Source organism: Manis javanica, chromosome 6 (genome assembly GCF_040802235.1).
Source record: "Manis javanica isolate MJ-LG chromosome 6, MJ_LKY, whole genome shotgun sequence".
Lineage (NCBI taxonomy): Eukaryota > Metazoa > Chordata > Mammalia > Pholidota > Manidae > Manis > Manis javanica.
The window spans coordinates 79,391,412-79,405,907 of NC_133161.1; positions in this window are offsets into that span (position 1 = coordinate 79,391,412).

Below are 14,496 nucleotides of genomic sequence, written 5' to 3' on the forward strand. Positions count from 1 at the left end.
GTAGACTAATGCACCTTGTAGACTAAACCAAGCTCTATACTTTGTGTGTCTCTTCTCTAAGTGAAGTTTTTCAATTTTATCAGAGTATTCAGGATACTGATTTATACATGTTAGAATATCAGTCACCCACAGAGTTAGCATTGCTTCTCTATGTATTTGACTCAAAGTTCAAATCTGATACCACTACTCTGTTTACAAATGATTTCTATAACTTTCTACACAGGCTGGCATACATTGATATGATCTTAACCTATTTCTCATACTTATATTTCTGGTTCCTCCATCCTATTCAGCCTGCTATGCAGTCTAAGGTGCACTTTATTATAACTGCTATTCTCCCAATATACCATGGTCTGTCATGTTTCCTGTCCTTGGCTAGGAAGTGCTTTTATGACTTTTCTTGTTCTTGGGATTGTAGTTTAAATGCCACCTCTTTGAAAACTTTTCCAATTCTTTTTCTTACCAAAGAATGAGTATCTCCCTAGACAATGCTTCTGCAAAATTACAGTGCCTTCCCCTTTGCATTTTTTGTTTGCATACCTCCTCAGTACAATGAAAGCAGCTAACCATTACCTTTTCTCTCCAACTGTGCTTGCTTTGCCAACTGTAATATTATTTGGCTCAGGAGTCAGGTCCATACGGTACGGGCCAGTGATAAACCTTAAGCTCATTGTGAACTAGTCAAGTGCTTCTCAAATTTATATACAAATCTTTTGGGGAATTTTTTGAAATTCAGATTATAATTCAATAGGCCTGATATGAGCATGAGATTCTGCATTTCTAACAGGCTCCTAGCCAATGCCAGTGCTGCTGGTTCAGAGAACACACTTTCAATGAAAGAAAGGGAATGCCTATCTACAGATACTTAAATTCAAATTAATAACTTAGAAAAAAGGGGTAGGCAAGACTCAATATTGTCAAGATGTCAGTTCTTCCCAACTTCATCAATAGATACAATGCGATCCCAACAACAATCTCAGAAAGTTGTTTTGTGGATAGCAACAAACTGATTCTAAATTTTATATGGAGGGGCAAAAGACCCAGAACAGCCAACATAATCTTGAAAAAGAACAAAATTGCAAGACTGATACTACCCTTCTTTAAGATTACTGTAAGTTTACAGTAATAAGACTGTGTGAAGTTGGTGGAAGAATAGACAAATAGATCAATAGAACAAAATGGAGATCCCAAATAGAACTCTGTAAATATGTTCAACCAGTCTTTGACAGAAGAGGAAAAGCAATACACTGGATTAAAGGTAGTCTTTTCAATAAATGGTGCTAAACAAATGGGCAATCACATGCAAAATAAAGAATCTGGACAAGGCCTTACATCCTTCATAAAATTAATTTAAAATTAATCACAGACCTGAATGTAAAACACAAAGCCATAGGAGAATTATCTAGATGACTTTGGGATTTATGATAACTTTGATACACTAAAGGTATAATTCATAAAAGAAAGAATTTATAAGCTAGACTTGATTAAAATTAAAAACTTCTGCTTCATGAAAGACAATGTTAAGAGAGGAAAAAGACAAACCATCTACTGAGGGAAAATATTTGCAAAAGACAATAAAGGAATAAAACCTCAACATACACCTCACCAAAGAAGATATGTAAATGCATGTAAGTATATGAAAAGTGTTCCACATCATATATCATCAGGAAAATGAAAATTAAAACTAAAATGAGAAATGACTACACACCTATTAGAATGGCTAAGATCCAGAATACTGACAACACAAAATGCTGGTGAGGATGTGGAGCAACTGGAGCTGTCATTCATTGCTGGTGGGATGCAAAATGGTATAGCCACTTTGGAAGACAGTTCAGTGGTTTCTTACCGAACTAAATATATTCTTACCATACGATCCAGTAATCATACTACTTGGTATTTACTTGAAGGAGTTGAAAAGTTATGTCCACACAACAACCTGTGCACAAATGCTTATAGAAACTTTATTCATAATTGCTAAAACGTGGAAGCAAAGAATATGTCTTTGAGTAGGCAAATGAATGAACAAACCATGGTACATTTAGAAAAAGGAATAGCATCCAGTGTGAGAAAGAAATGAGCTATCAAGCTCTGAAAAGTCATGAAAGAAGCTTAAATGCATGTTAGAAAGTTAAAGAAGCCAATCTGAAAAGACTACATTACTACATCTCTGACATGCTGGGCAAGGCAAAACTACTGAGAAGGTGAACAGAACAATAGTTGCCAGGGGTTGGAGTGAGGATGGAAAGGATGAAGAGGTGGAACACAGAGGATTTTTAGGGTAGTGAAACTATATATTATCATAACAGTGGGTATATAAAATTAAATTTGTCCAAATCCATAGAATATACATCCCTAAGAGTGAATCCTAATGTGAACTATGGACTTCAGGTGATAATGATATATCAGTGTAAGTTCATCATATGTAACAAATGCACCACTGTGATGGGGAGTGTAGTAATGCGGAAGGCTATACATGCTTTGGAGCAGGAGACATAGGGAAATCTTTCTCCATTTCAGAATTGCTGTGAATCTACAACTGCTCTAAAAAAAAAAAACCTTTGAAAAAACTAGTAAGAAACAAAACACTCTGTTTTAGGATGTCTTTAGCTGGATTTAGATTGTGTGCTACGAGTTTAGAATTCCCTCATCAAAGTAAAGCTGGCAAGATGTAACTGTACATCTTTTCACAAATGTAATCTCAGTGCTCAGCTCAGTGCCTGGCCCAGGATCCAGTGCTGTTCATAAATAACTAAATGTCTTATAAAATAATGGGAATGAATGGAAGGAAGAGTATTATAACTTAACATGAGTAATTGATTTTATTTTTTGGAACCTATTTTGTCCAACATCATGTGTGGTATCTGCACGTTTCTTAATAGTAAGTGTTGCTCTTTTCCCACCTGCTCTGAATGAGAGCATCAATTTTTTTAATGATTCATAAAGGATACAGGCAACTCCTAATTTTCTAGTATACAAAGCATCCAGTAAAGCATAGAATTCTGGTATTAGGTCAGGTAAATAAGTAATTCACAGTGCACTTTATTGTGGGTAAAGATAAAAAATTGTGAAGTTTGTAGGGCCTAGCAAACTACTAATGTGAGTTCAAAAACATTGTAATGAAATGTATATGGGAATTACATTCTTTTATTCATTTTTCTCCCAATAGGATTTAGATAATCATATTCAGGAACTAAATACTGTAACAGGACTCCCACTAATAGAGCTGATGGCAGAGAGAAGTTTGTCAGTAATCTTGCAGAAAATTATTTTAAATGCATACCCACTAAAATAACATGTCCAGCTGGTGGCTGTTTTCCTTTGATTTTGAAGACAAAAAAGAAATGGTCCTAAGTTTCTTTAAATAAAATTATGGACACCCTATTATAAATAGGAGGTAGGTAGAAGCTTAAATCAGCCACTAGTGGAAAACCTGACCATAGTGTGTTTTAGTAGGAAACACTGGTTTCAAACAAGTTTGAAAGCCTGAGACCATCAGCATTCTTCAGACTCCAGATCCAAAATCCAAAGAATAAATTGCTAAATATCAAGAAAATAAAATCTTCATATATTTTCTCATACAATTACTTGTTAAGAGATTGGAATTTCTTAAATTAACTCTAAAGTAAATTAAAATACATGCTTGAGTTTATTATTGTTTTTTCCTCTCATGCCCAGAATTGGGAAGGGCAATACAACACTGAGAATGATGTCCTTCATAACAGAATGTCCTGGGTACTGACCATGAACACAGTTACAGATGAACACTTTCTATGGTCCTCTTCCTTGCCACTCTATTAGGTAATATTCTATCTGTTTTTCCACTAGAACAGTGGTTCTCAAAGAGTTTCCTGTGGACTCCTGGGGAACTCCAAGCCCCATTTAGAGCATCCATAAGATCAAAAGTATATTAATAATAGCAATGTGTTCTTTACCTTTTCATTCTAGTTTGTTCTTAAGTGTATAGTGGAGTTTTTCAGAGGCAGATAGGAAAATCCAGTCATTTTCTTCTGCCAGACATAGAAAGTTGGAACTGAATCTGCCAATCCTGAGTAAGTTTGAAGCAGATTGGTTCCTGGACCCTCCATGAAGGGACACAGTCTTGCTAACATCTTGATGTTGCCCTTGGGAATCCCAGTACAGAGAGCAAGCAGAGTCACATAGTCCCTGGACTTCTGACCCACTGAACTGAGAGTAATATATGGATGTTATTTTAAGCCAGAATTTTTCTGTAAATTGTAGTGACAGTAGGAAACTAATACAGGAGATAACCTTCCCTGTATTTTTACCTGCAAAAATTATACAACAAATATTTACAAAAGGCTAGTAGTGAGATGTTTGGACGTAAGCATTTTCTAGTACCCTAGGTAAAGAAAGCATATACTCCTTGATATATGTGCAATTGTATAAATTAGTATTTTGCAAATACACTTTATGGCATAGGAAATATAAAGATTCTCTGCAAATGGAAGGATTAAAATAGGTTTCATCTAGTCATATTAATGGGTGCTCTGAGGAATCTACTGGCTGAATAAATTTTCTGATTATTGTCTTAGTAAAATACTGACAGATTATATAAAAGAAAAACTAACACTTATTCTGGAATCCTTGGTTTAAACAGTTTCTCTCATGTTCTCACATCACACAGATGGAGCAATATCATGAAAAGCAGAGAAGGATTCCTGTTTATATTAATAAATGAGAAAATTACCTCTTAATAAGCAAAAGCAAGTTCTGTATGAAAATAAATAAATTTTGAACTTAGAGACAAAAAGATAAAAAGCCACACAGAAGAGTTAAAGGGATCATTTGGTATCTTAATGAAGGGAAAAGTTACTTGGGGTCCATCTTATGCTAAAGCTAAATACAAAGTAAAAATATATATAATAAACTCCTGTTTACTCACAACAGAATCCCCAAAGGTTATAATACAGGCATTAGACATCATATGGGCCCACTGAAGTCCTGAAGCTCGTACAATTTCAGGATCCTCTGTTTAACGACAAAATTATAATATAAAATTAAATAAGAACGTGAATATTTGTTTAGAAGGAATCAGAAAGAAAGCATTTTTTTGAAGCTGCAAATACCACAAATATAAAATCCAGTTAACATTTTATTAACTGACTGCCTGACATACTTTTTTTTTTAATATTAAGAGTTTATTTGAACAAAACAGATTGGAATCAGGCAGTGCCTAACTGGAAATTGATAGGAGCACTCCTGCAGAGGAGCCAGGGAAATGACTCATGCGGAGAGAGTGTGGGAGCAAAGAAAGGAAATTATTTGATTGGCTGTAGCGCAATGCCTAGCTGGCTGTTTCTGATTGGTTGTCCTTAGTGTTTTGATTTTGTAAGCTTGAGGTATTTACAGGTTTAGATATTGATGTCTTAGATAGGTCAGTGCAACATTAGAGCTGCATCAGTCTAATAGCTTCCTTGATGAGTCAATTTAACAATACCCTGCTGTTGGTTATTCTCTTACATGAGAAATTGATCAAAAATTTGGTATTAGCACCACTCTTGGTCACCAACAGAGTTAAGCTGCTCTTGTCTTACCGTTAAACTCACAGGTTGTAATGTTAGTTGCCTGGAAGGATTGTTTACCTCATTGTTCATCTTGTTTCTCTTTTCCCAAGCATAGTGAGACCATTCAGTGTATTGCAGATGGCTGCAAACAAGCGCTTAAAATCTTTGAAAGAACATAGTACACCAGGGTGACAACGATGTTTATTAGGAGGACAATATAAAAAGATTGAAATAAACTCCTTAGCCACTGAACCAAACCGTTTGGTATCAAATAAATCAAAGAATGTACCTGAAGGGGTACTAACCTGTTTTAGCCAAGTTCCTTGTTTGTTCATTTCTTGTATGTGCTACAGTAGCAGAGGTATTGATCCAAGTACAGCAAGTTACTTGCTATGGCACAGACTCCTCCTTGGTCAGCCAGTAGGTAATCTAGAGCAATTCTTTTTTCTAAAACCACGTTAGCAAAAAAGTCAAGCAATTCTTGTGCAGGCCTTAGTGTCCTGACACACTTCTAATAATACCTTTTTCTTACATTTTTGGTTGCATAATTTTGATTGTCTCTTAATTTAATAATCTTTTTTTAGAATTTATTAGGAAAAAATAACTTAGAAATATTTCAGCTTTACAACTTGTTATCAGATAATATCATGTTTTTAGGACCTGTTAAATGGGGGAAACATCCCTCAAATTTCTTCCCATGTAAGCCATAATATGGCAGGGCATATTAGGGTTTCTTTTTTTTAGTATATATTCCCATTATAGCAGTGTATTTTAGTTATTCAGTGTATGATATTTTATTAGTATTTCAAATATGTTCATATGATTCATTTCTCTTCTTGATCATCATATAATTCAAGAGCTTATTCACTACTTACACTCTTCCCCTTAAATAATTGCTTTAGTATTAATCTAAAAATTTTTGTTAAAATTCAGTTCTAGAATTCAGAACTATTTCTATTGATTTTAGTAGGGGTTTTTGTTTTATATTTTGTTTTCTATTTCATTTTCATCTGAATTTTCTCTCAGATGTTTTAGCAAATAAATTTTAAAGTGACAAAAGAAGGTACCCTTCAAATATGCCCAAATCAAGAATCTGCATTCTCTCTTGTTTTATTAGGATTCCATACAATCTTTCCAAATTAAAATTAAAATAGCACACTTAAGTTCCATCAGCTTTTAAATACATATTTGCATTTTGCTTATGTTCAGGTTTCACTTTTAAATTTTCAAAAATACATTTACAACTTTATAATAAGGAGCAACCCAAGTTGTCAAATGTGTTTAAGAAAAACCAAAGAGAAAACTTGTAATTGTAGCAAGAGACCAAATAAGTATTTCAGGTACCATGGCAGTAGTTTCTTTTTTTTTTTTTTAATAACATCAAGGTCAGGAGTAGCTCATGGCCCATATTCTGTGTATTTATTGATGTTTTTATGGGATGCTTGCAGCTCTTAAAAGTAACATTGTCATATAATAGACTGAATATTATTCAAAGGTAGATTACAATCATGCTGATTTTCTGGCAACCAGACAGTTCAAAAATTACTCAGACAGATTTATTTTGTAACAGTACTGACACAGTAATTGCTAATGATTGGTACTTATCACATGATGTAAAACTTATAGCTATGAGTAATAATTGGTTTCTGGTTTATTTGGATCATTATCCTATACACACTTTCTCATATTTAATTAATCATAAATAATTTTTAGATTAGTTGTATTTTTTCAATTTTGTTTTCCAAATACTCATGTAAAAATGGATTGTATTCTGCAGTTAATTCAATATTTCATATGAAGTTTCCATTTTTCATAGAATATCACTTTTCATCTTGAGCACTGAGGGCAAAGCATATTTTGCCTAAAAATGTGTAACTGAAACTCTCTTTTCCGTTACACATTATTTTGAAATAATTTCCAAAGTATAATTGAAGGCAAACAAATAAGGCTTCTTGTTCTGCATGTAAGGAGACTGGAAGTTACCGCTTCATCCTAACAACAAGTAAAAGGCCGAAGAGATTAAAGTATCAACAGTTCTTGGATTCAGAAAGGAAGGATGGACACAGGGCACACACACTACTGCATCCAAGATTGGAGAGGCAGACAGGCCAGTACAGGGAACTGCCACTTACTGGAGCAGAGACTCACAAGTGGGAACCACAGCAGAAACCAGAGCCAGGGTGGGAAATGCTGAACCACATTTGATGAAGAGCTGGAGGCTCAGTATGGAAAAGTCAGAGAGTTGAAAACCTTGGGGCAACCCAATCATATGGAAGTCCCCAGATTTACCTGGAGGTAAATCTGGCATACCATATGGTCCAGCAGTCGAGAACTTATATTTTCACAAAAACCTGCTCATTGATGTTTACAGCAGCTTTATTAATAATTGCAAAACCTTGGAAACAACCAAGATGTCCGTCAGTAGGTAATGGATAAATAAACTGTGGTATATCCAGACAATGCTATATTACTCAGCCTAAAAACAATCAAGCCATGAAAAGACATGGAGAAACATTAAATGCGTTTTACTAAATGAAGGAAGCCAATTTGAAAAGGCTATATACTACATAGTTCCAACTATATGACATTCTGGAAAAGAAAAAACTGTGGAGAAGAATGAATGAGTGCCAGGTTTGGGAGTGAGGGGAGGGGAAGTATGACTAGGAAAAGCACAGAGAATTTTTAGGTCAGTGAAAATACTCTGAGACCATAATGTTGATTATATGTCATCATATATTTGTCCCGATCCACAGAATGTACAACACTTAAGATGAACCCTAATGTGAATATGGGTTTTGGGTGATTATGCCATAGTAATGTAGCCTGAGAATTGTAACAAAAGTACGGCTCTGGTGGGGAATGTTGGTATGGGGAAGGCCATGTGTGTGTGCAGTGAGTGGGTAGATGATTAATCTCTTGTATCTTCCCTTCGGTTTTGCTGTGAATCAAAAAGTTTTCTGAAAGAGTCTTGATGAAAGTAAATAAACAAAATTGACTGTTCTTTCTTGCCCATTCTTCAAGTAGTCAGTCCAGTGAATTTGCGTTACACTCTAATGAAGCAAACATAGCCCCTTGAGGTCAGTGGAGGCTTTAAAACTGAAAGTTCTCAGTAAACAAACACATATAAACATAAAGTTTATTGAGAATAGCTTATAGAATACAAAGCAGACAATCTTTGGTTCTGGGTAAGACTAGGATCTTATAAAAGTTTTATCATTTAAAGATGTTATTTCAAAATATTTGTGTGAAAAGTGATATTCTTTTGTGATTATGTTCTATTTCACTCTCTGAAATAGTTTGATCGTAATAATTAAAACAAACTCTCTTTGGTTTGGAATAAAGTTCTTGTCCAACAGAACAACTGGTAACATAGATGATGGTATCTGTCAGTCAGTGGATTCACTGATATGAAGCTGCTTCTCACACTTGTGAATGCTCTGTTGACTGTACTCATTAAGAGGTTTTTAAAAATTATTAATTTGATCTTCTTTATTTTTTCATGTATCCTAATTCTCATAATTATTTTATCTCTTGTTATTTTTCTTATCTATGTTTTTGTAACAGCATTCTCCAAATATGCCTATATAAATGTCTATATAATATATACAAACATTTTCACAACACAATAAATAATAAATACTTATAACAATTACAATACTCATTTCTGTAACTAGTCATATAGTTATAGCTGGTATTTATAATTACCTTTCCACTACCATTCTGTATTCTTACCACTAGTAAACACCTAAGCTGGTTGTGGTTCTTTGCATGGTGAGGTGACCCAAACTTTCATTCCTGAAAGGTCTGGACCATTAGTAGTCCTTTATGAAATGGATAACTGTCCATTTATGGACATTTATGAAATTAATGAAATTGCAGCTGTTCATTGACTTTAATGACAGACTGTGGCATTACTAAAAAACACTTAGTGGATCTCCTGTATTTCAGACATTCTCTTCCTTATTTCCATTGTAGAATAGCAGTCTATGTCCCTTTGGTCATTAGGATCAATAATCTTAGTAACTCCCTTCTTTGGAGTTACTAAGACTCAGAGGTATCAAGAGCCCAGAGTGACTGGGAGACAGTCTTAACTTTCACTTCAGTGCAATTGTCATTACATCTTCTAGTGGAAGCATTCCTCTTTTGGGTGCTAAAACCTCTACACCAGCAGAGCATAAAGTTTCAGGAACAGAAAGAAAAAAATTTGGTAGTGGAACACCAGGTATAACAGTCATGTCACTCCCATTTCCACCCCTTGATCCCTGGACCCATGTATCCTGGCTATAGGAAAGATAGCACTAAGTATTGGGAGATGATTTAGAGCATATACAGCCTCCTGGAGAACACTGACCCAGTCCTAAAAGATAGTGCCACCCAGCTGGTATCATAACTGAGTCTTCAAAAGGTGATCCCACCATTTTGTCAAGTCAGCTGCCTCGGTATGATGGGGAACATGGGAAGACCAATGGATTCCATAAGCATGGGTCCACTGATGGACATTTTTGCTGTGAAGTGAGTTTCTTGATCAGAAGCAATGTTGTGTTGAATACTATGGCAATGAATAAGGCATTCTGGAAATGGTAGTTTTGGAAGAAGCATTACCTGCAAGGAAGGCAAATCTGTATTCACAGGTGCCTGTTCCAGTGAGAACAAAATGCCCTTTCTGTGATGATTAATAGTACAATGTTATAAATCTATCCCCAGATAGCAGTCTGATGACTCCAAGTCATGGTGTCATATTGGGGGCTCACTGCTGGTCTTAGTTGCTGGCAGACTGGGCAGTATCGCCAGACTGGCCTTGGTGAGTAAAAGTCCACATTGTTGAGCCCATACGTAATTTCCATACTTGCCACCATAGCCATTTTGTTCATGAATCCCCTGGGGAATGACAGGAGTGGTTAGGGAAAGAAGCTAATTAATACCCATAGAATGAGTCTGTCTACCCACATGATTGTTAAAATGCTCCTCACCAGGGACTCAAATATCTTCATAGTTTCTGCACATTCAGAGAAATCTGTTCACACACCATTTCCCCAGACTTCCTTCTCACCAATATTCCAATCATGTTATTTCTAAGTCCTTGACAATTTGGCCAAATCATTGGCCACAGTCCACAAATTGCTATCCAGTCTCCTTAACAACCAAATGCACCACTTGAAGTTACACTCACTGGATAGATTTCCCTTCACCATTGTCCTTCAGGGATGTCCCAGAAAGAACTGTAGTGCTAAAGATACACACTTTTGGATGGTGTCTGTTTATCTCATGGAACAATATATAAACCAGGATGGAAACCTCTCTTCCTCAGTCAGATGACTATAGGAGAGTCCCCATGGTACCACACTGCCAACAGTATATACTGGTAATCTTTCACACAGCCTTCCAAAAAGAAAACTGCAGATTTTCAAGTGATTGGCATTGGTGAAAAGGAAATAATCAGATTTTGTGGGGACTTCTGGACATTGGCTCTGAACTGATACTAATTCCAGGAGACCCACGTCACTGTGTTCCATCAGTAGGAGTAAGGACGTTGTGGTGGCTAGGTGTTCAGTGGAGTTTTAGCTCAGGTCTGTCTCCAGGTGGTGCCAGTGAGTCTGCACACCCATTGTCTGATCAGCTCTCCAGCTCTGGAATGGTAACTATGACAGAGTCAGCCACCAGCAGAATCCCCTCACTGGGTTCCTGACCTGTGGAGTAGGGGCTATTAGTAGGAAAGGTCAAGTGAACTACAGAAAAATTCACAATTTCAGAGTATAGAAAGTGACCCAATGAAAAAGAAAAATACAAGCATTGTAAGAGCTTATATGAAGGTTCCACGCTTTTGGATATGAAAGATATTCCTACTCCAGCTATGTTTTCTCTCCCAGCCTGCGAATATTGTTAGCAGGGTAGCCAGAACTTTCCTCCTGGGAATCTTGCCTCCCCTTTACTCAAGGACTTCTGAGTCTGTAAACAGGCTCAGACCTGAGAATTGTTTGAAGGGCTGTGGCTTTCTCTCCTTGTCTCCTGGGACAGGGACCACAGGAAGGAAGGAAAGGAGAGAGGGCAGTTGGGTTGCTTAGGGCACTCAAGAGAACCAGTGAAATCTGGTACAGACCAAACAGAGCCCCTGGCTAGCCCATAAATCTGTGGCTAGAATTTATCCCTCATTTTAAGGTACAAATATTTTTCTGAACACACACATACATAAGCACGTGTTATCTTTGTGAGAGTGAAACACCGCAATAATGAATCATGATTGTGAAAGATACTGGCATGTATAAAGTATAGAAGTAATAAAAGTTTCAAACAGATAAGAAATCATGGAAATATTAAAAGACTGAATGCATTGCTAGGTCAGTTTAGGAAAAATATATCCTTTTAAAGGTAATAGGTTTTTATGACAAAAATAATATAATGAAATTATACTAAACATCATTTAGTAGTTTTAATCTTTATAGAATTGTTTGCATTTTAAAATTTGTAACACCAAGGAATATTTAATTCTTTAATAATAATACTTAATTTTTAGTTATTCAATTTAGGTCATGATCCTTTCAAGAAAAAAACCTTAAACCTATTTGATTATTCTTCACATAATGATAAGTTAAAAACACAATGTCAACATAGACATCAAAATTCAGTAAAAAGAAAAATTCCAAAGTCATATACATAAAATCTTTGACAAATTAACTTGGATCCCTATATGATAAAGAATATAATGTTTAATAAATAAAGTACAATAGGAAGTGTGTACCTATAGCATATTTTGTTCATTCTTATCAAAAGTTCAGAATAATATTATCAGAAGAATTGTTTAAGAAGACAATTCCTCATAATTTTATGTTTGCGGAGGCCAACATTTTAAACAGAAAGCTGGTCAAAATGATTGCTATAGTCTGCCAACTGTTTTCAACATTTCAAGTCAACGTATTCTTGAGATTTTCTCAAGTGTGACTCTTTGGTTTAAAATCCCTGCTGGGAAACATGCTACTGAAAAACATTTCCCTGAATTGTGTTCCACAATACACAAATCTTAACAATATTATTAAATGTGCTGTATGAAAATGCCTATGTAATGTTTTAGTATTAGTATGTGACTCAGGCATATCATGCAATTAAGACTTTTGAAAAAAATTTATGTTCTTGAAGTATAATGTAAAATTGTAGAAAATTTGTTTCTGTATGTTTAATAAATTGACTAACAATGTACTTTTTCACATAAAAGTCAGCATTTTTTCTTATATACCAGAAATTCATTCTGTATATTGATTTTTTTTTAATTTTCACTTTCAGCCAAATTTGGTTTTAAATAACTTAGCCATTTAATGTTAGGTAACATGTGTATTTAGTGCTCTTCATAGTATTTTCCAATTAACAAAAGTGTCAAATAAACCACAACATGCTATTTATTGCAAGTGACAAGAACTTTAACAGGAAATCCAAGAACCAGAGTGTACTGCTTTCCATGTTATCAGAAATGGGAATTTATGGGATTCTGTTCAATTTTGAACTTCTGAAAAATTGACATTCTCCAGAGTGTAAAAAGTGACTCAAATGAAAAAAATATACAGGTATTATGGAGTTAACATGAAGGAATCAAACATTTGTATATAAAAGATATTATGTATGAGACAGAAATTTACTGGTACTTAACTATAATGAAGAGAGTCTGAGGAGTTTGATGACGAACCTTTTGATATATTATACCTTAAAACCTTTGCCCCAAAAGATGGGAGAGTCTTCTCTTTGAGGATCCAAATGAAAAAGTAGACTTTATTTTACCTTTCAAACTTAAAACCCATGTAGTATCAGGAACCCAAACAGACAACCTTTCTGTTCTATGACTCTATTATTTGCAAGGTTTGTGAAATCCCAGCCCTTCAGCTGCTTTCTGGGATTTGTCTCCTGTTAAGTCCTGTAGGTATGTTTTCCTTCCAGGCACCAGCCCACTTAAAACAAAGAAGCCATAGGAGTTGCCAGCTCGTCAAAAGCAGAGTCTAGTTTAGCATTAACCTAATTATATGCTGCAGCCACTTTCTTAGGCATCTGGGAGTAACTCCTTGGCTCCCAGCCAGCATGACTGGGATTTGATTTTTCAAGTGACATAACCAGTTACTTTAAAATGTTTACCTCCTGAATGCTGGAGATGGAATGTCATCACCACAAAGGAGCAAATTTACCACTGGATCAAAAGCCTCTGCTCACATTAGCCTGCTTGGCTTTGCCAGTGGCCAGAGAGCCCCAATCCCTCGCTTCTCTCTGCCATATTCACTGAGTAATGATGCAGTATCTTGTTCATTATGATTCACTGTGAGATGATGAAGTCATTATGTGCCTTACTTTTTCTTTCGCAGAGCATTGGTAAGCACTTTTTGTAGGAAAAATTTTATACAAATCTTTGATATTTCTGGCAAGGAAATTAGGCAGACGTCTGGAAGAGAAGCAGTATCACTTATCCCCATCCAGAATGTGTTTCTGCTTCTTGTCTGGACTTTTTTCAAAAGACAATATACAAAGTTTCTCTAACCCATGAAACTTTCTTGAGCAAAAGTGTCTGAACAGTCTATGGGTTGTCTTCTGTGTCTTAGAAAAGGAAGTCTATGTTTCTATTCCACCCCTGCATTCCAGAGGGCTACAGTGTGGTAGGGAGCCATCACATGTATTAAATCAATAGCATTTACTGTTGGCAGGAAAATAGAATCTGCACCCAATAAGTAAAAACATAAATACAGCCTCACAAGGAAGTTAGTCAATAAGTGCATTTCTCCTCCATCTGCTGCTGCTGAGTTTGGCTATAGTTTTCCTTTGTGGTGGTTTGTAGAACTGTCTTCTGATATGTTCTCCTTGGTAGAGGCTTTATGAGGTGGTTTCCTGAGCTGTTATAAGACTCTTTTCCACACTCTTTGAGTGGCTGCTTTGATTGATCTTAACAGCACCTTTGAAAATTTGGATGGAAATCTTTTCTTAGTTGAGGTTTTTAGATATCAGC